The sequence below is a fragment of the Oncorhynchus mykiss genome, chromosome 12 (genome assembly GCF_057628025.1).
Source record: "Oncorhynchus mykiss isolate SJ-2025 chromosome 12, ASM5762802v1, whole genome shotgun sequence".
NCBI classification, from domain to species: Eukaryota; Metazoa; Chordata; class Actinopteri; order Salmoniformes; family Salmonidae; genus Oncorhynchus; species Oncorhynchus mykiss.
This window is the reverse complement of record NC_143033.1, coordinates 36156801-36184506: the sequence shown is the minus strand read 5'-3', so window position 1 is coordinate 36184506 and position 27706 is coordinate 36156801. Positions and strand designations below refer to the sequence as shown.

Sequence of the window (27706 nt, the reverse complement as noted above, 5' to 3'; positions counted from 1 at the left end):
ATGTATGATACAGAGGAGAGGTCCATGGATCACACTCCCATACTTCCGGCCTCCTGCCTGGTGACACCGGTGGTGTGGGAGCTGGACGCGGATATTGAGCGGGCGTTATGCACAGAGCCCACTCCCCCCCAGTGTCTAGCTGGGCGCCTGTGCGTTCCGTCTGCTGTCCGCGACCGTTTGATCTATTGGGCCCACACGTCAGCCTGGCATCGGTCGGACGGTGTGTTGCCTTAGTGGGAAGTACTGGTGTTCCACCTTGGCCAAGGACATGAGGGTTTATGTTTCCTCCTGCAGTGTGCGCCCAGTGCAAGACTCCCAGGCACCTGCCCAGAGGGAAGTTACAACCCCTACCCGTTCCACAACGGCCGTGGTTGCACCTGTCGGTGGACTTCCTGACGGATCTTCCTCCCTCACAGGGCAACACCACGATCCTGGGTGTTGTGGATCGGTTTTCTAAGTCCTGCCGTCTCCAAGACAATGGATCCAGAGCTGTATAGGTTAATTTTGGTCTTTAAAGTAACAGGCAGGTAGAGGGGGACCAGGTGGAATTGGGCCAGGCACCTCCAGGTGTAAGGCCAGGGTGTTCTCAGTCGTGGTCCAAGAGCCTCAGGCCCTCAGGAAGGGGAGACAGAGAAAGAGAAAAGATGAGAAAAGATGAGGCTTAGTGAGAACATGGCTAAGACCATAGTAAACCACATGCACTGGGGGTAGAGAATAATCAAAAGTGTTTCTGTGGACACGGGATACTCTGACAAACACCCCCACACACACACACCTGTTTCACCTTCCTGTGATACAGTATTCCTACTTATGTTACTTTTCTGGATCAATTCAGGTAGCATTCAATGTACTGTGTTTGTGTTAAACATGGCAGCCAGCTCTGTAAATAAAGAGATGTGCAGAAAGATAATCAACCTCTATGTCTGTGTATCCTTTCCACTTAATGTATTTTTCATGTTAGCCAGGCCCATCTTTTCAAAGAAACAACATTTAATTCAATCTATAGTTGAGTAAAATAAGGACTCTATTGGTTCAACTCATGTTTTCTTTGTTTTCAGTTCTTGTTACCTGGTAAAAAAAACAACCATGGATAACCACAACAAGAATAAGATGAGAAACACCATATTTTTCAATGTCTAGTTGAATATAATATGTAGTTTTGTTCTGGTCCCAAGATACTCAAGAAAAACAGCGCCACACTCAGAAAACTGAATGTTCTATTCTCAGCCAGGCCCATATTTTTTTAAACACACACAATTGAATTATATCTCTATTTGAACAAAATAAGTTGTTTTTTTCTGATCACAAGAAATCATAACAATTCACCCATGACTGCATGGCCAAGCACAACTCCAACACCATCATTAAGTTCGCCGACAACACAACACTGATAGGCCTGAGAGCTTCAAGGTCTTTGGTGTCCACATCACCAACGAACTACCATGGTCCAAACACACCAAAAATGCCAATGCCTATTCCCCCTCAGGAGACTGAAAATTGTTGGCAGATCCTCAAAAAGTTAAACAGCTGAACCATCGAGAGCATTCTGACTGGTTGTTGCCATACCGCCTGGTATGGCAACTGCTCAGCCTCCGACCGCAAGGCACTATAGAGGATAGTGCGTGCGGCCCAGTACATCATTGGGGCCAAGCTTCCTGCCATCCAGGACCTCTTTATAAGGTGGTGTCAGAGGAAGGCCCCTAAAACTTGCCAAAGACTCCAGCCAACCTAGCCATAGACTGTTCTCTCTGCTACCCCATGGCAAGCGGTACCAGAGCGCTTCTACCCTCAAGCCATAAGACTCCTGAACAGCTAATTAAACCGCTACCCAGACTATTTACATTGACCCACCCAACCCCTGTTGTTACTCTTTTTTATCTATGCATAGTCACTTTACCTCTACCTACATGTACATTTTACCTCAATTAACTTGACTAACCTGTGCCCCCGCACATTAAATCTGTACCGGTACCCCCTACATATAGCCTTGCTACTGTTATTTTATTGTTGCTCTTTAATTATCAGCTTTTTTCTTATTATTTAAATTTTATTATATATATTTAAAAAATGTATTATTATTTTTTACTTCAGTTTATTTTAGTAAATACTTCCTTAAAACTTATTTTTCTTAAACCTGCATTGTTGGTTAAGGGCTTGCAAGTAAACATTTCACTGTAAGGTCTACACCTAATTTGAAATAGCGCCACAGTCAGGCAGAAAACTCTGAGTGTTCTATCATAAAGTGAGAACAATTCGTTTCCCTGGCTGATATGGCAGCTATTTAGAAATACTATAACAGCAAACTAATAGATGACATTCACTGCTTTAAACCTGTCTCCAATATAATCGCACAGTTTACACAGAACAAGCGCCATCTTTCGACAAATGCATCTCTGTGTGAAAAGGCGTCCCATGGTCTGTTTTGTTAACAAACTCGGCTCACTGGGACATGGCATACAGAGCGCTCTTTGAAATAAGCGCTCATATCGCCTTATTCCAACCTACGCATTATCTCACCACACCGGAACCTATTTCAGTCCAAGTCAAGCACTGGTCTGCATGCCAACCATTTGATCTCAATCAGTTTCATAGGAATATGCATTTAGATATTCTTCAATTACTGTTCCCTGAGCGAATTAGAGCAGATGGTGTTAAACTATGAGCCATCGGTTCAGCTAAACCTAGGGTATGGCTATTTGGGGTGCTCATTTACTGTACTTCGACACAATTTTTAAACTCTAAAATGCTATTTGGAGAACAGCAAAAGCAAACAAATGTCCTTCAGACATTATCACCACAATATTAGGTTTACACTAGGTTTAAAGGTCTTTTTAATGGCGTGTACAATGTACTACTCAAAAAACTTGACCAAATCTACACATTAAGGGCGCGCCTGTAATTCAGCACCGCTGAAAGGACAGCACCTCCAAATCAAATCAAATCAAATTTATTTATATAGCCCTTCGTGCATCAGCTGATATCTCAAAGTGCTGTACAGAAACCCAGCCTAAAACCCCAAACAGCAAGCAATACAGGTGTAGAAGCACGGTGGCTAGGAAAAACTCCCTAGAAAGGCCAAAACCTAGGAAGAAACCTAGAGAGGAACCAGGCTATGTGGGGTGGCCAGTCCTTTTCTGGCTGTGCCGGGTGGAGATTATAACAGAAAATGGCCAAGATGTTCAAATGTTCATAAATGACCAGCATGGTCGAATAATAATAAGGCAGAACAGTTGAAACTGGAGCAGCAGCACAGTCAGGTGGACTGGGGACAGCAAGGAGTCATCATGTCAGGTAGTCCTGGGGCATGGTCCTAGGGCTCAGGTCCTCCGAGAGAGAGAAAGAAAGAGAGAAGGAGAGAATTAGCGAGAGCACACTTAGATTCACACAGGACACCGAATAGGACAGGAGAAGTACTCCAGATATAACAAACATGACCCTAGCCCCCCGACACATAAACTACTGCAGCATAAATACTGGAGGCTGAGACAGGAGGGGTCAGGAGACACTGTGGCCCCATCCGAGGACACCCCCGGACAGGGCCAACCAGGAAGGATATAACCCCACCCACTTTGCCAAAGCACAGCCCCCACACCACTAGAGGGATATCTTCAACCACCAACTTACCATCCTGAGACAAGGCTGAGTATAGCCCAGAAAGACCTCTGCCACGGCACAACCCAAGGGGGGGGGGCGCCAACCCAGACAGGATGACCACATCAGTGACTCAACCCACTCAGGTGACGCACCCCTCCTAGGGACAGTATGAAAGAGCCCTAGTAAGCCAGTGATTCAGCCCCTGTAATAGGGTTAGAGGCAGAGATTCCCAGTGGAAAGAGGGGAACCGGCCAGGCAGAGACAGCAAGGGCAGTTCATTGCTCCAGAGCCTTTCCGTTCACCTTCACACTCCTGGGCCAGACTACACTCAATCATATGACCCACTGAAGAGATGAGTCTTCAGTAAAGACTTAAAGGTTGAGACCGAGTTTGCGTCTCTCACATGGGTAGGCAGACCATTCCATAAAAATGGAGCTCTAAATGAGAAAGCCCTGCCTCCAGCTGTTTGCTTAGAAATTCTAGGGACAATTAGGAGGCTTGCGTCTTGTGACCGTAGCGTATGTGTAGGTATGTACGCAAGGACCAAATCTGCTCCGAAGCTCATGGAGCTGGGAGGTGCTGCACTTAGGGCGACCGGAGGAGAGGCCATTCCCTGCACGTGTAGCGTACGTGTAGGTATGTACGGCAGGACCAAATCAGAGAGATAGGTAGGAGCAAGCCCATGTAATGCTTTGTAGGTTAGCAGTAAAACCTTAAAATCAGCCCTTGCCTTGACAGGAAGCCAGTGTAGGGAGGCTAGCCAGCCACCCGGACAGCTGATGAAACTGTGTTTTGCACAAACAAAAAGTTTTGCACAAACTGTCAGAAACCGTCTCAGGGAAGCTCATCTGCATGCTAGTCATCCTCACCAGGACCTTGACCTGACTGCAGTTCAGAGTTGGAACCAACTTCAGTGGGCAAATGCTAACCTTCGATGGCCACTGGCATGCTGGAGAAATGTGCTCTTCACAGATTAATCCCGGTTTCAACTTTACCGGACAGATGGAGGACAGCGTGTTTGGCATTGTGTGGGCGAGTGGTTTGCTGATGTCAACGTTGTGAACAGAGTGCCCCATGGTGGCGGTGGGGTTATGGTATGTGGTGCCATACGCTATAGAAAAGGAACACAATTGCATTTTATCAATAGCAATTTGAATGCACAGAGATACCGTGACGAGATCCTAAGGCACACTGTCGTGCCATTCATCCGCCACCACCACCTCATGTTTCAGCATGATAATGCGTGGCCCCATGTCGCAAGGATCACAATTCCTGGAAGCTGAAAATGTCCCAGTTCTACCATGGCATGCATACTCACCAGACATGTCGCCCATTGAGCATGTTTGGGATGCTCTGGATTGCCGTGCATGACAGAATGTTCCAGTTCCCGCCAATATCCAGCAACTTTGCACAGCCATTGAAGAAGAGTGGGACAACATTCCACAGGCCACAATCAACAGTGAAGGAGATGTGTTGCACTGCATGAGGCAAATGGTGGTCACACCATATACTGACTGGTTTTCTGATCCATGCCCTTAACTTTTCTTTAAGGCATCTGTGACCAACAGATGCATATCTGTATTCTGAGTTTTGTGAAATCCATAGATTAGGGCCTAATGAATTTATTTCAATTGACTGATTTCCTTATATGAACTGTAACTTTAATTCAGTAAAATCTTTGAAATTGTTGCATGTTGCATTTATATATTTGTTCAGTGTAATTTAGATCCTATACATTACCCAAATTAAACATTTATCATTGTATGATAATTTCCATTTGCACAAAACATTTATACATTGTTTTAGAATTATATATTGTGAGGTAAAGGCAGAAAATAAGCCTGACAGTGCACTTTAGCGCTCTAAGAGTGGGTTGGATTACTCGTAGATGTGCATCGGTTTCAAGAGCCATGTTACTAAGGAAGGCTCTGGGAAATTCCTCTGCTGCTAAAGATACATCGTAAGATGGTTCAAACGATGATTTTAACACTAAAGGAAGGCTATGGGAAATGTGGCCCAAGGCCCAGTTTACCAAAAGCATCTTATTAAGGCTAAGTTCGTTGTTAGAACCATAAAGATGAACCAAGATGATTTGGGGAAACCGGGCCCTGGTCTTTAAGCATTGTGCGTATCAAACCTATAGCATATGACACTTTCTTTGAAACTCCCCGTGACCTATAGCATATGATACGTTAATTGAAACTCTGCGATGCGCAACGTCCGCATTTCCTGACGTTTAAAATAAGAATTTGTTCTTAACTGACTTGCCTAGTTAAATAAAGGTAAAATAAAATAAGAGCTGTTTTTTAAATATTATACCTTATTATTGATGTAGCATATAGGCTCATCACACATGGCCAGATCCTGACATAGGCAAAACTAAAAACTGTTATCCATGAGTCATGACCACTGTATAGATCATTGGTCTTAACACGTGAATTTCACCAGACTGGGCTGACTGCCCATGTGGTAATGTTATCTAAGCTCTTAGGCACTGAAGCTTATTGTGATCAGTGGCATATTATAGAGCCTGTCCACTATTATGTAGGCTACTGGTTAGTTGTTAATGTAGTAAAAGTTGTGGAAGTGACTGTCTCACTGATCTAGCCAATTTGGACTCAGTACTGATCACATGATTAGATTAGATTAGATTAGATTAAACTTTATTGTCATTGAACAAGTACAGTACAACAAAATGCAGTTGGCATCTGACCAGAAGAGAAAATAAAAGAGTACAACAAATTTACAAGTGAAACAATTAAGTACAAAGTATGTTATTAAGTATGATGTATAAATGTGCAATGAAAGCAAATGGCAAGTCTAAATGTGCAATGAAGGCAAATTCAAAGCAAGGAAGCATGCAACTAAAATGCAGGGATAGCAGCAATGAGGTTACTGAGGTAGACAGGTTCATGTACAACTGAATAATGTCCTTAATCAGACTTTGCAAAGCAATGTCAGAGTCCAGTAGTACCGTGAAGAGTGCAAAGACAGTAGTGCAACAAGGTCCCTGAGAGGCCGTACTAAGCAGTGGGCGGGTGGATATGGCTAGTGCCGTGTCACAGAGTTCAGCAGGGTTACTGTAGCTGGAAAGAAACGGTTCTTGAGCCTGCTAGTGCAGGAACGTAGAGACCTGTACCGCCTGCCTGATGGTAGAAGGGAAAATATGACCCACGGTTAATCATCAAACCATTGGAATGAGAAACTTTTTTTTAAAACGTTTATTCTATTACATTTGTAGATCTAAAACATGAAGAAAGACCCATTTATCATTTTCTATGTTGTCAGGAAGCCACGACTATTAATTGGCCAAAATGTATGTTACACGGGTTGAACCAGAACCGATAATTAAAAACACAACATTTGATTAATCAAATAATTATTCCGTTTCTCTTTATTTAATATTTCCTTTTAGACAATTAAAACAACAAACAAAAACTGTTTATGTGCTGTTTGATTCTAGAGTCAAATCAATTAAACGAGGAATGACCCTTTACTCTTTTTTTATCTTGTCATGTAATAGGAAATATTAATTGAACAAAAAGCACATGGACCCTAGTGGTGAGTGAGAGCTGTTGAGTTTTGGCTCTATGAGAAAATAAATGCAACTATTCAGCTTAATCTAACCATCCTAAAACCTCACTAGAAATGTTGTGTTTTTGGTGTATCAGTAGACTAACATTATCAGGACATTGATTCAGCTTCATAATTTCAAATAACAAAAAGAGACACATCCCTGAAGTTATACTTATATAATATATAAGTACTGTACATTATATAAATACTGTACATCATCCACAACCTCTGGTCTTCCTCCTCCATGTTCCTCTCTTTGGTAATGTTTTCCTTTATCCTTCTTCTATCTGTGGTCTCTTCTCGTTTTATTGTTAAAATGCATAATATTCAGGGACACAACTTTGGTTTTAGAAATACAGTTTTTATCCAGTCAGATAAAAACTCCAAACAACCTACCCGACCGCTCAGATGTGTCTGCATGGTCCCAAAGCACACTGTTGCATCGTTTTGTATCACATTCCAATGATAAAACTGGGGCGAACAAAAATCCAATTTCAGAATGGACATGTCTCCCCTGTCCCCAGTGAAAGTTATACCCCTGATCATATTTATATACAAATATTATCTGATAGGACATATAGAATTGGCTAACCATATGAACAAAAAATAATTATTAATCAAATTAATAAAAATGTTTGTTATACAAGCAAACTGATATAGTTTAACCCTTCTCAGGTTTCGTACTTTTTATGACAATTTGGTCAATCATACAAATCAAATCAAATCAAATTTTATTTGTCACAAACACATGGTTAGCAGATGTTAATGCGAGTGTAGCAAAATGCTTGTGCTTCTAGTTCCGACAATGCAGTAATAACCAACAAGTAATCTAGATAACAATTCCAAAACTACTACCTTATACACACAAGTGTAAGGGGATAAAGAATATGTTCATAAAGATATATGAATGAGTGATGGTACAGAGCGGCATAGGCAAGATACAGTAGATGATATTGAGTACAGTATATACATATGAGATGAGTATGTAAACAAAGTGGCATAGTTAAAGTGGCTAGTGATACATATATTACATAAAGATGCAGTAGATGATAGAGTACAGTATATACGCATACATATGAGATGAATAATGTAGGGTATGTAAACATTATATTAGGTAGCATTGTTTAAAGTGGCTAGTGATATATTTTACATCATTTCCCATCAATTCCCATTATTAAAGTGGCTGGAGTTGAGTCAGTGTGTTGGCAGCAGCCACTCAATGTTAGTGGTGGCTGTTTAACAGTCTGATGGCCTTGAGATAGAAGCTGTTTTTCAGTCTCTCGGTCCCAGCTTTGATGCACCTGTACTGACCTCGCCTTCTGGATGATAGCGGGGTGAACAGGCAGTGGCTCGGGTGGTTGTTGTCCTTGATGATCTTTATGGCCTTCCTGTGACATCGGGTGGTGTAGGTGTCCTGGAGGGCAGGTAGTTTGCCCCCGGTGATGCGTTGTGCAGACCTCACTACCCTCTGGAGAGCCGTACGGTTGAGGGCGGAGCAGTTGCCGTACCAGGCGGTGATACAGCCCGACAGGATGCTCTCGATTGTGCATCTGTAGAAGTTTGTGAGTGCTTTTGGTGACAAGCCGAATTTCTTCAGCCTCCTGAGGTTGAAGAGGCGCTGCTGCGCCTTCTTCACGATGCTGTCTGTGTAGGTGGACCAATTCAGTTTGTCTGTGATGTGTACGCCGAGGAACTTAAAACTTACTACCCTCTCCACTACTGTTCCATCGATGTGGATAGGGGGGTGTTCCCTCTGCTGTTTCCTGAAATCCACAATCATCTCCTTAGTTTTGTTGACGTTGAGTGTGAGGTTATTTTCCTGACACCACACTCCGAGGGCCCTCACCTCCTCCTTGTAGGCCGTCTCGTCGTTGTTGGTAATCAAGCCTACCACTGTTGTGTCGTCCGCAAACTTGATGATTGAGTTGGAGGCGTGCGTGGCCACACAGTCGTGGGTGAACAGGGAGTACAGGAGAGGGCTCAGAACGCACCCTTGTGGGCCCCAGTGTTGAGGATCAGCGGGGTGGAGATGTTGTTGCCTACCCTCACCACCTGGGGGCGGCCCGTCAGGAAGTCCAGTACCCAGTTGCAAAGGGCGGGGTCGAGACCCAGGGTCTCGAGCTTGAAGACGAGCTTGGAGGGCACTATGGTGTTAAATGCCTAGCTGTAGTCGATGAACAGCATTCTCACATAGGTATTCCTCTTGTCCAGATGGGCTAGGGCAGTGTGCAGTGTGGTTGAGATTGCATCGTCTGTGGACCTATTTGGGCGGTAAGCAAATTGGAGTGGGTCTAGGGTGTCAGGTAGGGTGGAGGTGATATGGTCCTTGACTAGTCTCTCAAAGCACTTCATGATGACGGAAGTCGTTTAGCTCAGTTACCTTTGCTTTCTTGGGAACAGGAACTGTTCGTACTGTTTATTATGCAGAAGGAAAGCTGCACTTTAATTAGATAGACGTGAATGTGAATAGCATTTGATTTATTGTATCTTCATCAAGATTCTGAATGTTGACCACTTTCATACTTCCACAAAAGTGGTGCATGCATGTATAGTAATATATGCAATTTAGCAGATGCTTTTATCTAAAGAGACTTGGTCAGGTGTGCATACAATTTACAAATGGTTGGTCTGGGGAATCAAACCCACTACCTTGGCATTACAAGCACCATGCTCTACCAACTGAGCTACAATAACTGCTCATGCTGAGAAGTGTACTTTACAGAACCCATTAAAATGCATCCATCACGCACTGCAAATACCAGGGACAAATTACTTCCCAGGAATGCATTCCAGACGGCTATGTATCTCAATCTCTCTCTCTTAGATACAAAAAATGCATGATTGTGCTGATTGACATCAGTAAGAAGGGTGAGGTAGTGCATCATCTCCGTGGCCATGACGATGAGATTCACACCCTGGCCTGGGCCCCACTGCCCAATAAAGAGGTGCTTTACAGCATGCCCAACAACAACACCGAGGTTAGAATGTACAGAATGTATTCAGTCAGTGACAAATGGCATGCTGAGAAGACTATCTACAGTATTTGTAGTCATCAGATCTGGTTAACAGAAGACATTTACCCCTTTGATTGACAAAATTATATTTCAGAAACAACCAATGGGGTAACAGAGGGCACAGAGAAGGGGTGTTATCTTGCATCCTGGAGCAAGGACCAGACAAGGAGAATCTGGAGGGCAAAGGTAAGACAACAACCTAACTGAGTTATCAACCTGCATGCTCCATAGCTTTTTATGGTTATCATACAACTATTGAGAGTTGGTGCAGTCTGCTCTTTAAGAGGGTCCCATCTCTTGTAGTTAAAGATGATTATGTCCCCCTCCTCTGTCAGGTGTGATGACCATGAAGCTGCCGTTCCTGAAGAGAAGAGGGACAGAGGGGAACCCGGGGGGTCAAGTAGAGAATCTGGCTCACTGTGCACTAGCCCAAGGGGAAGCCATCACAAGTCGTGTCAAGCTGCTTTGGGTATGAACTATGAAAACATAATTGAGGATAGTACCATTATTCATTATAAATATGATTAAGTCGGCAACTTGCCAATACTTGGTATTTTGAGCAGTCATTTTGTACTAACTTCCCCCTGTGTGTGTAGGGGTGAGCTGATCATGTGGGACCTCCACCTTGTGTACCCCCTGATCTTCTCTCCTGTGGGGCTGCCTGGCCAGGGGGGTGGGAGACTGCATGATCTGAGTGTGGAGCAGCCTCTCCATCCAGAACAAGTACGACACCAAGACCCTCTGGCCAAAGTCACAGCGGTAAGAGACTCTTAGGGCATATTGATATCAGTTATTGTCTACTGGTTTATGGTAAACGTGAAGATGGCTAGCGCATCTGTGTAAAATAGTAAATGTAAATCCGGGACAATGAAATTAGTATATGTTACATTTCGTATGGTATGTATTCATTTGTAGATGTCAATCATCTGTACAATATGTTAAGAATTGCAATTCGTACAATATCTTATGAATTTTCTAAAAAAATTCTAAATATGTTACAAATTCCAATTTGTTGTGGCTAATGTTAGTGAGCTGGCTAACGCTAACTTTAGCTAGGTGGCTAATGCTAACGTTAGCTAGGTGGCTTACGTTAGCTAGGCTATGGGTTAGGCTTGAGGTGTAAACCCTATATACCGTATACCGGGGTATTTAGAAATTGCTCCAGGGATGGTTCTTCAATACCATTGAAACTATTTATTAATTTTTTTTAAATACATTTTAATACTTGTAGCTACTTTTTAAGTAAATACCTGTCATGAACTTGCGCAATACGTTAGGTTGTCTTCTTCATTTCACCTGTCACGTTTTATTATGACATGGTGTTTGTTTACAAGTACACAACGATGAGAGACCAGAACCTTGTGAGTCACTCACTGTTGTGCAGCACGCGCCACGTGATCTAGTTATGGTATGGAATTCACAACAAAATGTTTACCAGCTAGATATTTTATAACTATTAAGTTAACTGTCTAAAATGTGCTAAATGCTCTGCAGTTGTGCATTTGGTTTGCTAATTTAGTAGCTAGTTAACTATCTAGCCAAGTGCTTAGCTTCTTGCAAAATCAAGCTTTGCTTGGTAACAGCAGAGACTTCCCTCCTGGATCAAGAGCTTTGCTGTCTAATATTTGTTTTGTGCGTGCAGCAAACTGTGAGTAGCATTTTTTAGTTACTTGCATAAGTTTATGAGCTGGCATTTCTGTCCTGCAAATAGTTTAGGTCAGAGACTGTATAAAATGCTTGCAACGCTCATTAGCATTTACTTAGCATTCAATATGGAATTTTACATGTACGTGTTAGCATTGGTAACCTTCGAATCTCAGAGGCTCAGTGGGGTTTGAAAATTGCACCCCTTGTGCTCAGTGCTGGTATTAACGAATATCCCGGGATGTTACAAGGTTGGTATGAAAGTATTACAATCTGGATACCACCCAAGCCTACTAGGGGTTAGGGGTTAAGGTTAGGGTTAGGAATTAAGTTAAAGGTGAAGGGTCAGCTAAGTAGCTAAAATGTAGTAAGTAGTTGCAAAATCTGTAAAAATGCTGTTTGTAATGATTTTTGAACACACAACCTTTGGGTTGCTAAACGTTTGCGTTATGCGTTATTGGCCCAACCATCCATTCATCCTTCCCAACCAACCACCCAACTTTAGTTTTAGCCTTTTTTCCCTTAAGAAGCCTTCTGGCTTATGTAACCATACCAAACGTAACCAATCATACAAATTTGAGAGGTCCGGATTTTAATTTACTTTACGTTTATTATGGTATGTCTAGTCTATGAGACCAGGCTGCTATATTTATACATCTATTTATATCTGAGATACTGTATAGTGGCGGTTTAATCAAATTCTAACTGTTAGTGATTATCGTAATTTCTCACCAAGATAATTACATTTCATATCTGTTATGACATTAATGAATGGTCTTTATTGTGTTGTTCCCAGGCCTCCTCAGGTATCCAGCACTTATCACAAAAAGGCTGTGTACACATTAGCCTGGGAACCCCCAGTCACCCCTCTGTCAATTGGTAAGCTCTTAAGTCTATCTAAGTGTGTGTACTGTATGCTGAGCACTCTCTGACCCAGCAACTTCTGCGAGTGGGCGTTGTGCCAAAGCCATGAGTCAGCAGAAAACATCTCTTGACGCTTTTGTAATATACTCCATAATTGAGTTGAGAAAACGCTTACCTCTCTCCCTGAGCCGTTCATTGGGAAATCAAGATGGTGGAAAGTTAATTTTACCAGCTTCCGGCAGATGACATTTTGATTACCATATCCGTCATTCAGCCTTTTGAAACAGTAAACATAATTGCTGCTGTGTGAAGGATCTGCTGATGGTTTCTAAACCAACAAAGACCATGTTAATTTGTTTAGATACTTTTTGCTGGCGTGGCTCCTCCTCCTGCTGGTGGCCTAGAGTGGCATGTGAACATTGAGACTGAGATGTGACCTCTTGAGGGTTATCGTTGACTGATTAGTGTTGTGTCAGACTTTACCATAATATACGCTGGATGAGTATGATGGTCTGTATGCCTTTGCAAGTGTGTGTGTGTGTGTGTGTGTGTGTGTGTGTGTGTGTGTGTGTGTGTGTGTGTGTGTGTGTGTGTGTGTGTGTGTGTGTGTGTGTGTGTGCATGAATAAGAGAGACAACAGGGTGCTAAAACAGTGTGTAACAGTCAGTGTGTAATCTCCTGGTGGAGCAGGAGACTGGCTGTCCTACAGCCTGTATAGCTGTGCTGGAGAGGGCCTCATCCTACAGCATAACCCCTGGAAACTGACAGGAGAGGTCACAGACATTGACAGGGTCATCAAGTACACCAACAGCATCATGGTGAGATGGAGAGGCTCTCTACATTTATGTATTTATCTATTACTTTTCAGCAGGACCCTCTACATAACTCCCTAAGTATTTTACCCAGTCACTGCATGTGGCGATGTGCAATTGAATATAATGGTGTTAATTTGAATACATTTTGAAGGTCATGTTCTATTTTCTGCAGCACAAGCTGCCACCCCACACAGATCTCAGCTGGAAACCAGATGGTAAAGTTGTGGCCATTGGCAATGAGGACGGGAGAGTCGTCTTCCCTTAAACTGTGTATAGGCCTGGAGAATTAACTGGAGGCAACTGTCATCTAAAATGATTGATGAGTGCCTGTCTAAAAGGAGACTAGCTGTACTGACGGTTTTACTGTAAAATGTATTACGAAGTTTAAATGCACTTTGGGAAAAAGTGATTTGAATGTGGTCATTTAATTTATGTATCCATTTTAACTAGGTCTCAAAGTGCTTAAAATTATATTGGGGCAGCTATAATTCCTGGTTTTGTCTCTCTCAGGTCCATAGAGGTGTACCAGGTCTGACTCTCAAGCTGCTGGGTATCATCCAGCAGCACCATAAGATCATCAACGTGCTGCGCTGACACCATGACCACAGCTCCCTGCCCAAGCTGTAGAATATCCTGGCTTCTGGATCCAGCAACGCCGTGGTCTAGGTCCACGACCGCCGTCATAGGTGAGGTGAGTTCCCCGGGTGTGTATGCTTTTGCCAAATCATATTTTGAGATCTGAGTGTTTAAATCTCCTGTTGATATGTTGTATGATCTGTGTTAAAGACAAGAGTGCACATCTCAAGGTATGATGCAGAGGGTAAATGGGGTGCAGAGGCAGCAGTGAGCCGGTAAGAGGGCTCTATTTGGAATGGTAGCAATGTAAAACTAATGGTTTTGAGATTTTAAAGAAGGATTTTTAAGCCTTGAGACGTTTGAGACATTGATTGTGTATGTGTGCCATTCAGAGGGTGAATGGACAAGACAAAAGATTTAAGTGCTTTAGAACAGGGTATGGTAGTAGGTGCCAGGCACACCAGTTTGTGTCAAGAACTACAACACTGCTGGGTTTTTCACGCTCAACAGTTTCCCCTGTGTATCAAAAATGGTCCACAACCCAAAGGACATCCACCCAACTTGACACAACTGTGGGAAGCATTGGAGTCAGCATGTGTAATGTTTTTTTCAACACCTTGTAGGGTTTAATACCCTGACAAATTGAGTCTGTTCTTAGGGCAAAAATGGGGGACACCTACTCATTCATAGGTTTTTCTTTATTTTTTATTATTCTACATTGTAGAATAATAGTGAAGACATCAAAATATGAAACAACACATATGCAATCATGTAGTAACCAAAAAACTGTTAAACAAATCAAAATATATTTTATTTGAGATTCTTCAAAGTAGCCACCCTTTGCCTTGATGACAGCTTTGCACAATCTTGACATTCTCTCAACCAGCTTCATGAGGTAGTCACATGGAATGCATTTCAATTAAAAGGTGTGCCTTGTTAAAAGTTAATTTGTGGAATTTATTTTCTTCCTAATGTGTTTGAGCCAATCAGCTGTGTCGTGACAAGGTAGGGTTGGTAAACAGGAGACTGCCCTATTTGGTAAAAGACCAAGTCCATATTATCTCAAGAACAGCTCAAATAAGCAAAGAGAAACGACAGTCCATCATTACATTAAGACATGAAGTTCAGTCAATGTGGTCAATGAGGGCAATTTCAACAAGTTTCTTCAGTTGCAGTCTGAAGAACTAACTATGCCACTTTGTTTACATACTCATCTCATATGTATATACTGCACTCAATACCATCTACTGTATCTTGCCTATGCCGCTCTGTACCATCACTCATTCATATATCTTTATGTACATATTCTTTATCCCCTTACACTTGTGTCTATAAGGTAGTAGTTTGGGAATTGTTAGCTAGATTACTTGTTGGTTATTACTGCATTGTCGGAACTAGAAGCACAAGCATTTCGCTACACTCGCATTAACATCTGCTAACCATGTGTATGTGACAAATACAATTTTATTTGATTTGATTTTGACTTTTTCCACATTTTGTTATGTTACTGCCATATTCTAATATAGATTCAATTGTTTCCCCCCCCCATACATCTACACACAATACCCCATAATGACGAAGCAAAAACAGGTTTTTAGACATTTTTGCAAATGTCTAAAAATACAAACCTGAAATATCACATTTACATATGTATTCAGACCATTTACTCAGTACTTTGTTGAAGTGCCTTTGGCAACGATTACAGTCTTGAGTTTTTGGGGTACTGTCACATTGTATAAATGATTGGAGACAGGCACAGGAATACGTAATAGGGGGTTTTAATACTCTACCCAAAAACACAACATGCCATGAAAAGCACGAGGACGAAGCCCAAGACAAACACGTATACAAAACACAGGGATGTAAACCCAAACAAAAGAGCGAGGTTAAACCTCTAATAAATACCATAGTAATAATGCACAGGACGAGACCCGTAATAGCGAGTACACAATACAAGCAGCATGAAAGCCGAAACAACAAAGCACAGGTACTCACAAGACCAACGGACATGGGAACAATAACCGACCAAACAATGGTGAACAGAGGGCACATATACATAGAATTACTAATCAAGGGGAACGGGACCATGTGTCCGTAATGAAACAGTTCAGTGACACCTAGATGCCGGTGACGTAGACTCCGGAGCTGGTGTTTGGAATGAGCAACAGTACCGGAGGAATCCGTGACAGGTATGACGCTTAAAGCTTGGCACACCTGTATTTGGGGAGTTCCTTTCATTCTTCTCTGCAGATCCTCTCAAGCTCTGTCAGGTTCGATGGGGAGTGATGCTGCACAGCTATTTTCAGGTCTCTCCAGAGACGTTCGATCGGGTTTAAGTCCAGGCTCTGGCTGGGCCACTCAAGGACATTCAGAGACCTATCCCGAAGCCCCTCCTGCATCCTTTGGGCTGTGTGCTTAGAGTCGTTGTTCTGTTGGAAGGTGAACCTTCACCCCAGTCTGAAGTCCTGAGCGCTCTGGTACAGGTTTTCATCAAGGATCTCTCTGTACTTTGCTTCATTAATCTTTACCTAGATCCTGACTAGTCTTCCAGTCCGTACCGCTGAAAAATGTCCCCACAGCATGATGCTGCCAACCCCATGCTTCACCATAGGGATGGTGCCAGGTTTCCTCCAGACGTGACGCTTGGCATTCAGGCCAAAGGGTTCAATCTTGGTTTCATCAAACCAGAGGATCTGGTTTCTTATGGTCTGAGGCTCTTTAGGTGCCGTTTGTCAAACTCCGAGCGGGATTTGATCTGCCTTTTACTGAGGAGCGGCTTCCGTCTGGCCACTCTACCACAAAGGCCATATTGGTGGAGTGCTGCAGAAATGGTTGTCCTTCTGGAACTTTCTACCATCTCCACAGAGGAACTCTAGAGCTCTGTCAAAGTGATCATCAGGCTCTTGGTCAACTCCCTGACCAAGGCCCTTCTCCCCCTATTGCTAAAGTTTGTCCAGGCGGCCAGCTCTAGAAAGAGTCTTGGTGGTTCCAAACTTCTCCCATTTAAGAATGATGTAGGCCACTGTGTTCTTGGGGACCTTCAATGCCCCAGAAATGTTTTAGTACGCTTCCCCAGATCTGTGCCTCGACACAATCCTGTCTCTGGACTCTACGGACAAATCCTTTCAACCTCATGGCTTGGTTTCTGCTCTGGCATTCCTTGTCAACCGTGGGACCTTATATGGACAGGTGTGTGCCTTTCCAAATCATGTCCAATCAATTGAATTTACCACATTAAGTTGTAGAAACATCTCAAAAAACATCTCAAGGATGATCAATGGAAACAGGATGCACCTGAGCTCAATTTTGAGTTGCTAAGCAAAGGGTCTGAATACTTATGTAAATAAGGTATCTGTTTAAGTTTTAATACATCTGCACAAAAAAAACTGTTTTCGCTTTGTCCTTATGGGTATTGTGTGTAGATTGATGATGACATGTTTTTATTTGATCAATTTTAGAACAAGGCTGTAATAAGGCTGTATATACTGTAGAAGGCTGTAACATAACAAAATGTGGGAAAAGTCAAGAGGTCTGAATACTTTCTGAATGCACTGTATACACTGTGTATACCATTACTGTCCCGTTTGTATATGATATACAGTGAGGGAAAAAAAGTATTTGATCCCCTGCTGATTTTGTACATTTGCCCACTGACAAAGAAATTATCATTCTATCATTTTAATGGTAGGTTTATTTGAACAGTGAGAGACAGAATAACAACAACAAAATCCAGAAAACACATGTCAAAAATGTTATAAATTGATTTGCATTTTAATGAGGGAAATAAGTATTTGACCCCTCTGCAAAACATGACTTAGTACTTGGTGGCAAAACCCTTGTTGGCAATCACAGAGGTCAGATGTTTCTTGTAGTTGGCCACCAGATTTGCACACATCTCAGAAGGGATTTTGTCCCACTCCTCTTTGCAGATCTTCTCCAAGTCATTTAGGTTTCAAGGCTGACGTTTGACAACTTGAACCTTCAGCTCCCTCCACAGATTTTCTATGGGATTAAGGTCTGGAGACTGGCTAGGCCACTCCAGGAACTTAATGTGCTTCTTCTTGAGCCACTCCTTTGTTGCCATGACCGTGTGTTTTGGGTCATTGTCATGCTGGAATACCCATCCGCGACCCATTTTCAATGCCCTGGCTGAGGGAAGGAGGTTCTCACCCAAGATTTGACGTGCATGGCCCCGTCCATCGTCCCTTTGATGCGGTGAAGGTGTCCTGTCCCCTTAGCAGAAAAACACCCCAAAAGCATAATGTTTCCACCTCCATGTTTGATGGTGGGGATGGTGTTCTTGGGGTCATAGGCAACATTCCTCCTCCTCCAAACACGGCGAATTGAGTTGATGCCAAAGAGCTCTCATCTGACCACAACACTTTCACCCAGTTGTCCTCTGAACAATTCAGATGTTCATTGGCAAACTTCGGACGGGCATGTATATGTGCTTTCTTGAGCAGGGGGAGCTTGCGGGCGCTGCAGAATTTCAGTCCTTCACGGCGTAGTGTGTTACCAATTGTTTCTTGGTGACTATAGTTCCAGCTGCACTGAGGTCATTGACAAGATCCTCCCGTGTAGTTCTGGGCTGATTCCTCACCGTTCTCATGATCATTGCAACTCCACAGGGTGAGATCTTGCATGGAGCCCCAGGCAGAGGGAGATTGACAGTTATTTTGTGTTTCTTCCATTTGCGAATAATCGCACCAACTGTTGTCACCTTCTCACCAAGCTGCTTGGCGATGGTCTTGTAGCCCATTCCAGCCTTGTGTAGGTCTACAATCTTGTCCCTGACATCCTTCGAGAGCTCTTTGGTCTTGGCCATGGTGGAGAGTTTGGAATCTGATTGATTGATTGCTTCTGTGGATAGGTGTCCCATTAAGAGTGTGCTCCTAATCTCAGCTCGTTACCTGTATAAAAGACAACTGGGAGCCAGAAATCTTTCTAATTGAGAAGGGGTCAAATACTTATTTCCCTCATTAAAATGCAAATCAATTTATAAAATTTTTGACATGCGTTTTTCTGTTTTTTTTTGTTGTTATTCTGTCTCTCACTGTTCAAATAGATCTACCATTAAAATTATAGACTGATCATTTCTTTGTCAGTGGGCAAACGTACAAAATCAGCAGGGGATCAAATACTTTTCCCCCCTCACTGTATATGCCCCATCACGACAGGCCCCATCACGACAGGCGACTGGTCACGTCTGTCGTGATGGTACAGCACAAGTCAGTCCCAATGCATAAACATTACTGTATATACTGTAGATGGGAATAGGGTTTTGCTGCTACAAATTCCAATCAGCCGCTATTGAATTGCAATGTATTATATTATTATTCTATTAAAACTACTGTTCTATATGTGATCCTCAGTTGTGGGATGTGCAGAAGGAGGAGGGGATTTGTAACTACAGGGCTCACAGGGGCCGGCAGCAGTGTGTGCAGTGGTCTCCTGTGGATCCAGACCAGGTCTGGACGGGAGCAAATTACTTCACTGTGCAGGAGTGGGCCGTGTCCAAGCAGGAGTTCCCAAGCCCCCCAAAGGTAACAAACACAGAGCATCACTGTGGAGTTGACCACTAGTATCTCATCTGTGACAGGTAGCACTGTAGCCATGTCCAGTCCACCATTACATTCAGGCTGTCTCAATCCAGTCATCTTCAATTGCATCTTTAATTGCTGCTGTACAAGTTAAGAATTATCATGTCACACTTACTACTCATTTCCTTTCAGTTTCTTCATCCAGTAATTAAATGGACAGACCAGTGGTGGAGAAAGTACACAAATGGAGGGAAATCCTTATTAACTGTAAAGAAAGAAATGAAAAAAAGTGGAGAAACCAACAAGAACATTATTGTTCATAGAGCCCTGAATTTTTCCTGACCACTGACCTGACCAGGAAAACCACAGCACCCTATGTCAACTAACACACAGTTACAAGTCCTATTCCTTTACTTATCATGACAAGTATAAGTCTGCATGATCAGTCTCCATCCACTGCAACCCCCTTTAGTGTTTGCTGTCTTTTCTTCTTGAGGTGTCTCTAAAGAAGAGGAAGCCTCACTCCATGCTGCCCCTCAGTATGTCCATGGACCACCGGCCCAGGGAAGACCTCCAGCAGGACTGTCTCAACCTGGCCACAGTCAGAAACACATACACACATACTCATTCAAGGGTTTTTCTTTATTTTTACAATTTTCTACATTGCAGAACAATAGTGAAGACATCAAAACTATGAATGACGGTAGGAACAGAAAATCTCTAATTTGGACTCATCAGACCAAAGGACAGATTTCCACTGGTCTAATGTCCATTGTCCGGGTTTCTTGGCCCAAACAAGTCTCTTCTTATTATTGGTGTCCTTTAGTAGTGGTTTCAAATACAAATCAAATTGTATTGGTCAGATACACATGGTTAGCAGATGTTAATGCGAGTGTAGCGAAATGCTTGTGCTTCTAGTTCCGACTATGCAGTAATATAAGTAATCTAACAAATTCACAAACTACCTAAGACACACAAATACACGCAAATGTAAAGGGATGAATACAATATGTACATATAAATTCAGCAGGCTGAAGAAATTTGCCTTGTCATCTAAAACATTTACAAACTTTTACAGATGCACAATCGAGAGCAGCCTGTCGGGCTGTATCACCACCTGGTACGGCAATTGCACCGCCCTCAACCGCAAGGCTTTCCAGAGGATAGTGCGGTCTGCACAACGCATCACCGGGGGCAAAGCTGTCGTCAAGGCAAAGGGTGGCTACTTTGAAGAATCTCAAATATAAAATATATTTTGATTTGTTCAACACTTTTTTGGTTACTATATGATTCTATATGTGTTATTTCCTAGTTTTTATGTCTTCACTATTATTCTACAATGTAGAAAATAGTAAAAATACAGAAAAACCCTTGAATGAGTAGGTACTCTATAGGTGTGTGGAGGCAGGTCACTATGAGTCTGTGGTGTACCCAAGACTGTAGAAAGGTGACATCGCAGGTGCTCTGCAGGAGGCCCCTGGGAAAGGAGAGCTGAGTGATCACCTGCTCTCTGTTGCATGTATGGGTAAAGAGCACTAATTTAAAGTTTAAATGTTTTCCTATTTTTTCCAGTTTAGAATGCATATTCACAATATTGAGCTCTTCTGATTCAGCAACCAACTAGGCAATTAATATAATTTGTTGTTATCTTGCTCCTTGACAAAGTAATGTGTTTCTCTGTGGTACAGTGCTGTACAGTATGTATGCATGCTGGTGTAATAGTATTTGTGAAACCCTCAGCTTGCTACCAGGTGTGGCTGAGTATAGTGGATGCCTATGTGAAGCTGCTGTGTCTTCAGAAACAGTTCCTCAAGGCTGCCTCGCATCTCCTGTCCATCAACAAGGTCTACGAGGCCATAGACCTCCTCATGTCCCACCAGCTCTACAGGTCATTTAGCTCTACAGGTTATTTTACACATAAATTATTGTATAAAGAATATAAAAGTGAGTGTTGCATGAAGATCCAATTGAGTAATTCCCTTCTACTTAGTGGTAGGATTTTAGATTGTTATCTGTGACTGACCTATCAGTGGGAGTGATCATTGGAATCTCTAAGCTGTGAGTGACATGTTTGTGCTGTCTGTCTCTGTGCCGTAGCTAGGCTGCAGCCAGGTGACCCTGTGCTCAACACCACCTGGGAAACCGTGCTGGAGAAAGACAGCCACTTGACTACTGCTGCTAAATGGTAAATAACAGACTAACATTTACCCATCTTCATTAATAAAACTGCATGTCGGTGTAAAATTGCACTGTGTAACGCAGGTAGAGAAAAAGACGGTTCCTCTGAACAGCTGACTTGATGCTAATGGAACACGCTGTGTATTTATCAAATCAAATGTATCACCCTGTTATCTCGCCGTGGACTCCAGCTTCGACGCTGGCAAGGTAATCGCAAAGAAAAACGACCCAGTTTTACTGAAAGACGCCCGCCAGTCTGGCGAAGATCTCTGGTGAAAGTGACCTGTCCCATTCACTCTACCTTAGAGGTGCCAAAGACCTCTACCGTAGAAATGGCTACCCGTACTATTTGGATTGTGTGCCCCCCCAACCCCTCTTTTTACTCTGCTGCTACTCTCTGTTTATCATATATGCATAGTCATTTATGTACATACTACCTCAATTGGGCCGACCAACCAGTGCTCCCTCACATTGGCTAACAGGACTATCTGCATTCTGTCCCTCCACCCACCACCCGCCAACCCCTCTTTTACGCTACTGCTACTCTCTGTTCATCATATATGCATAGTCACTTTAACCATATCTACATGTACATACTACCTAAATCAGCCTGACTAACCTGTGTCTGTAAGTAGCCTCGCTACTTTTATAGCCTCGCTACTGTATATAGCCTGTCTTTTTACTGTTGTTTTATTTCTTTACTTACCTATTGTTCACCTAATACCTTTTTTGCATTATTGGTTAGAGCCTGTAAGTAAACATTTCACTGTTTCAAGTTCTACACCTGTTGTATTCGGTGCACGTGACAAATAAACTTTGATTTGATTTGCATAATTATTCTGTTGATGGGATGGAGAGTGATATTGACTGATACTGACCATATAGTCAGCAAATGTACTTTTGTAGACTTTTTGGGAAATATCTACTCTGTTGAAGACAGTGGTGCCTCTTGTGTCTCATCTGAACCAACTGTAATGGCTCTTGTCCTCTTCCAGCTTCTGACACAACTGTCCCTGTACGTGACCCTGGGCACAGTGCGCTGGTTGTTAGGTGACTGGGGGGTGGCACTAGAAGAGCTGTTGCAGGGCGTGGCCAGATGAAGTGAGACGGGCAGCCTGCTATTTCCTCTAGGTCAGTGGTCACCAACCTTTTTGGAGTCAAGATCACTTTCGCATTTCATAGACTGACCAGGTGAAAGCTATGATCCCTTATTGTCACTTGTTAAATCCACTTCAATCAGTGTAGATGAAGGGGAGGAAACAGGTAAAAGAAGAATTAAATAAATAAAGAATTTTTAAGCCTTGAGATAATTGAGACACGGATTGTCTATGTATGCCATTCAGATGGTGAATGAGCAAGACAATAGATTTAAAGTGCCTTTGAACTGGGTATGGTGCTGTAGTAGGTGCCAGGCACATCTGTTTGTGTCAAGAACAGTTTCCCGTCTGTATCAAGAATGGTCCACCACCCAAAGGACATCCAGCAAACTTGACACAACATTATCCCCAGTGTATTTACACTGTGCCTGCCTGCCGTCTGGTACCGTTGCCCCACCTCTGGTATACTGACCCCTCCCTGCCTTGACCTGTCTATTGCCTGCCCCTGTTGGATTATTAAACCATTGTTTATTCGGCGTTGTCTGCATCTGGGTCTTACCTTCATACCTGATAGTACGAACTAGCCATGACTGACCCAGCAGACCCTGGCCAGCTGTGCAACGCCATCTCCTCCCAAGGAGCCTCCATTGCACAAGGAATTGCTTCGTGGTCTTACGGAGGGGGTCCAAACATTGGCTTAGCACCATGACCGGGCGTTGGACATGCTGCTGGAGCAATTCCGCTGGTTGTCTGGGGGAAGCCTGCCACGGTGGTAACCCCACCACCTCTCAGTAACTCGGCGGTCAGCAGCGCCGCCCCACCGGCCACTCCACCTTCCCGTGAGCCCGGTTTCCCTCCCCGGAATGCTTTAATGGAGAGCCTAGCACCTGTCGCGCTTTCCTATCTCAGTGTGCCCTAATTTTCGAGCTTCAGCCCTCCTCCTTCCCCTCGAATCGCTCCAAGATAGCCTACCTCATCCCGCTGATGTCTGGGAGGGCTCTCACCTGGGATACCGCCGTATGGGAACAACAGCTGGCCATGTGCGTGAGTCTGGAGGGATTCGTGGGAGAGGTGAGGAAGGTTTTTGATGCCCTGTTCTCCAGGAGAGAAACTGCCTGGAAGCTAATCCAGCTCCGGCAGTGCGTGGAACCAGGAAGCACTGTTCAACATGTTCCTGCATGACATCTCGGAGGAGGTTAAGGACGGACTTGCTGCTCAGGAGTTACCCACGGATCTTGACTCCCTCATTGCTTTGAGCATCCGCCTCGATGGCCGATTGCGGGAACGACGGATGGAGAGGAAATTCAATTTTGCTCGCACGTCCAGGGATTCCACCTCACCTCCGAGTCATCCCGGAAGTCCCCAACGTTGCCAAGAGCACCCAAAGTTTTCCAACCTTCCTCGAGAGTCACTGAATATGGCCGAGGCACTGTTTCCCGAACCTACGCAACTAGTCAGAGCTAGTTTATCGCCAGCGGAACAGCAACACAGGATCAACACAAGGAGCAGTCTGTATTGCGATACTTTTGGTCATTTTGTGTCCTCTTGCCCGGTAAAAGACCAGGCTCACCGGTAGGAGCGACTACTTTGGTGGGTCTCATGGAGAACTTTTCTGCTTCCCTTACTCGCACCCCTTTCATGTCATTCTGTTGTGGGGAAGCCAGTCCAAATCTTTTCGGGTCCTCATGGAGTTCCATCGCTCCACCATTCCCTTTCTGGGCTACATCATCTCTGCTGGGAGTGTCCAGATGGATCCCGAGAAGGTGAGAGCGATGGTGGATTGGCCTCAGTCTATGTCCAGGGTGCAGCTGCAACGCTTCCTGGGGTTCGTCAACTTTTATCGCCGCTTTATCCGGGGTTAAAGCACCCTGGCCTCCTCCCTGTCTGCACTCACCTCTTACAAGGTTCCATTCATGTGGTCCTCTGCATGCTGACAGGGCGTTCCAGGATCTTAAACACTGCTTCACCACTGCTCCTATCCTGGTTCATCCTGACCCTTCTAGTCAGTGCGTGGTGGAGTCAGTTCGTGATGGATGTTCCGCCACTTCTAGCCAGTGCCTCCATTCCTCCAACGCCATCTTCACCGCGAGAAGCTCCTGATTCCAGTGAAGGAAGAAGGCACAGGGATGCAGCTTAAGGGGCAGAATGTTGGGACAGGACAGCCCCCACTCCGACACCCAAAGCCTCAGCATCAGATGTCGGAGTGGGGGCTGTCCTGTCCCAACATTTTGCCCTGGCCCTTAAGCTGCATCCCTGCGCCTTCTTCTCCCACCACCTCAATGACACAGAGAGGAACTACGATGTGGGGAATCAGGAGCTTCTCGTGGTGAAGATGGCTTTGGAGGAATGGAGGCACTGGCTAGAAGGGGCGGAACATCCATTCATTGTGTGGACCGACCACAAAAACTTTGAGTATCTCCACACAGCCAAACGCTTCAACTCCAGGCAAGCGAGATGGGCCCTGCTGTTTACCCGGTTAAACTTTTCCCTCTCCTACCGGCCGGGGTACAAGAATGTCAAGCCGGATGCCCTGTCTCGCCGCTATAACCCCACGGTTACTACCTCGGAGCCCGAGACAATCCTTCCCACCTCGTGCCTGGCGACGGCACTCAGCTTGGGTATAGGGAAACAGGTCCGGGAGGCGCAGCAGTCCCAGCTGAACCCTGGGAAGGGCTCAGATAACTGGATGTTTGTGCCTGACGCTGTCCGCTCCGCAGTCCTGGAGTGGGCCCATTCCTCCAGGCTTGCCTGTCACCCGGGCTCTCCTCGGACACTGGCCTTCGTGCGACAACGGTTTTGGTGGCCTGCTATGGTTCCGGATGTTGCCATGTTTATCGCTGCCTGCACGGTCTGAGCACAGAACAAGACTCCTCTGCAAACTCCGGCTGGTCTTCTCCAACCACTTCCTGTCCCTCACTATCCCTGGTCCCATGTATCCCTGGATTTTGTCACGTGTCTCCCCCGTCTGAGGGCAACACTGCCATCCTTACTGTGGTCGCCCGGTTTTCCAAAGCCACCCAATTCATTCCTCTCCCCAAACTACCGTCGGGCAAGGAGACGGCCCAGCTTATGGTGCAGCACATCTTCCGGATCCATGGATTCCCGGTGGACATGGTCTCCAACCGGGGTCCAAAGTTCTCGTCACGGCCTGTCCTCCGGATTCCACCCCCAGAGCCAACCAGGACTTCGAGATGACTCTTCGCTGTCTAGTCTCCGCCTGCCCCTGACCCTGCCTACCGACATGTACCTTTGCCCAACCTCTGGATTATTAACCTCTGCCCACCCTGACCCTGAGCCTGCCTGCCCTCCGGTACCATTGACCCACCTCTGGTTTACAGACCCCTGCCTGCCTTGACCTATCTATTGCCTGCCCCTGTTGGATTATTAAACCATTATTTATTTGACGTTGTCTGCATCTGGGTCTTAACTTCATACCTGATAGTCACCTTATACAAGTAATTGGGAGTATGGCTCGATGGTACACTGTCCATCTCTCAGCACAAATCAAAGCTACAGGCTAAGGCTAAATCTAGAATTGGTTTCCTCTATCATAATCGCTCCTCTTTTACCCCAGCAGACAAACTAACCCTGATTCAGATGACCATCCTACTGATGCTAGATTAGGGAGACGTAATTTATAGATTGTCAGGTAAGGGTGCTCTCGAGCAGCTCGATATTCTTTTCATTTGGCCATCAGATATGCACTCTATACTCCTCTGTAAACTGGTCCTCTCTGTTTACCCCTCGCAAGACCCACTGGTTAATGCTTATTTATAAAACACTCTTAGGCCTCACTCCCCCTTATCTAAGATACCTACTGCAGCCCTCATCCTCCACACACAACACCCATTCTGCCAGTCACATTCTGTTAAAGTTCCCCAAAAGCCCACACATCCCTGGGTAGCTCCTTTTTTCAGTTCGCTGCAACTAGCGACTGGAAGGAGCTGCAACAAACACTCAAACTGGACAGTTATCTCAATCTCTTCATTCAAAGACTCAATCATGGACACTCTCTTACTGACAGTTGTGGCTGCTTTGTGTAAGGTATTATTGTCTCTACCTTCTTGCCCTTTGTGCTGTTGTCTGTGCCCAATAATGTTTGTACCATGTTTTGTCCTGCTATCATGCTGTGCTGCTGCCATGTTGTGTTTTTACCACGTTGTTGTCATGTTGTGTTGCTACCATACTGTGTTATCTGTTGCCAATGTTGTTGTCTTTAGGTCTCTCTTTGTGTAGTGTTGTGATGTGTGTTTTGTCCTCTATTTTAAATATACAGTTGAAGTCGGGAGTTTACATATACCTTAGGCAAATACATTTAAACTCAGTTTAATTTAATCCTAGTAAAAATTCCCTGTCTTAGGTCAATTAGGATCACCACTTTATTTGAAGAATGTGAAATGTAAGAATAATAGTAGAGAGAATCATTTATAATAATCATTCAGCTTTTATTTCTTTCATCACATTCCCAGTGGGTCAGAAGTTTACATACACTTATTTTGGATTTGGTAGCATTGCCTTTAAATTGTTTAACTGGGGGCAAACATTGCGGGTAGCCTTCCACAAGTTCCCCACAATAAATTGGGTGAATTTTGGCCCATTCCCCCTGACAGAGTTGGTGTAACTGAGTCAGGTTTGTAGGCCTTCTTGCTCGCACACGCTTTTTCAGTTCTGCCCACAATTTTTCTATAGGATGGAGGTCAGGGCTTTGTGATGGCCACTCCAATACCTTGACTTTGTTGTCCTTAAGCCATTTCGCCACAACTTTGGAAGTATGCTTGAGGTCATTGTCCATTTGGAAGACCCATTTG

At 44.1% G+C, this 27706-nt stretch overlaps 1 pseudogene; it reads left to right on the top strand.

Annotated features, from left to right (window-relative positions):
• LOC149979158 (gem-associated protein 5-like) lies at positions 1 to 25752 on the top strand (annotated as a pseudogene).
• The last annotated feature ends 1954 nt before the right edge of the window (positions 25753 to 27706 follow it).